Source organism: Entelurus aequoreus, linkage group LG12 (assembly GCF_033978785.1).
Source record: "Entelurus aequoreus isolate RoL-2023_Sb linkage group LG12, RoL_Eaeq_v1.1, whole genome shotgun sequence".
Lineage (NCBI taxonomy): Eukaryota > Metazoa > Chordata > Actinopteri > Syngnathiformes > Syngnathidae > Entelurus > Entelurus aequoreus.
In genome coordinates this window covers 62085820-62086997 of record NC_084742.1, presented here as the reverse complement: position 1 = coordinate 62086997, position 1178 = coordinate 62085820, and positions in this window count along the sequence as shown.

The following is a 1178-nucleotide window of genomic DNA, read 5'->3' as shown; positions in this document are numbered from 1 at the left end:
CCGTTTTTTTGATTCCTTTTGCAACTTCTCGTTGTGTCCACACGGCGGCGCCAGATCCTTTGGAACAGCCCACACTTTCTGCAGGCGAGCAACTTTTCAATTGACCAAGTCAAGGGGATCTACCTCATTCATATATATCATTTATATTGATTTATTTATGAAAGAGGTTTTAGTTAACAAGTTAAAGGCCTACTGAAAGCCACTACTACCGACCACACAGTCTGATAGTTTATATATCAATGATGAAATCTTAACATTGAAACACATGCCAATACGGCCGGGTTAACTTATAAAGTGCAATTTTAAAATTCCCGCCACACTTCCGGTTGAAAAACTCCTTTGGATATGATTTATGCGCGTGACGTCACAAAATGCACGGAAGTGTTTGGGCCCTATTGGACACAATACACAAAGCTCTGTTTTCCTCGACAAAATTCCACAGTATTCTGGACATCTGTGTTGGTGAATCTTTTGCAATTTGTTTAATGAACAATGGAGGCTGCAAAGAAGAACGTTGTAGGTGGGATCGATCGGTGTCTTAGCGGCTAAGTACAATACTTACAGCAACACAACAAGGACTACTTACCCTGATAGCAGACGCCTAGCCGATGCTTGCGGCCAAACCCACGTATGAAGTCCTTCGTCGCGCCATTGATCGCTGGAACGCAGGTGAGCACGGCTGTTGATGGGAAGATGAGGGCTGGCTGGCGTAGGTGGAGCGCTAATGTTTTTATCATAGTTCTGTGAGGTCCGGTTGCTAAGTTGCTAAATTAGCCTTAGCGTCGTTAGCAACAGCATTGTTAAGCCTTACCAGGCTGAGAATTTTTAACTGTGTAGTTACATGTACATGGTTTAATAGTATTGTTGATCTTCTGTCTATCCTTCCAGTCATTGGTTTATTTATTTTGTTTCTATCTTCATTTGAGAACGATGCTATCACGTTAGCTCAGTAGCTAAGTGTGTCACCGATGTATTGTCTTGGAGATAAAAGTCACTTTAAATGTCCATTTCGCGTGCTCGACTCTCATTTTCAAGAGGATATAGTATCCGAGGTGGTTTAAAATACAAATCCGTGATCCACAATAGAAAAAGGAGAGAGTGTGGAATCCAATGAGCCAGCTTGTACCTAAGTTACGGTCAGAGCGAAAAAATATACGTCCATCACTGCCTCTCAAGTC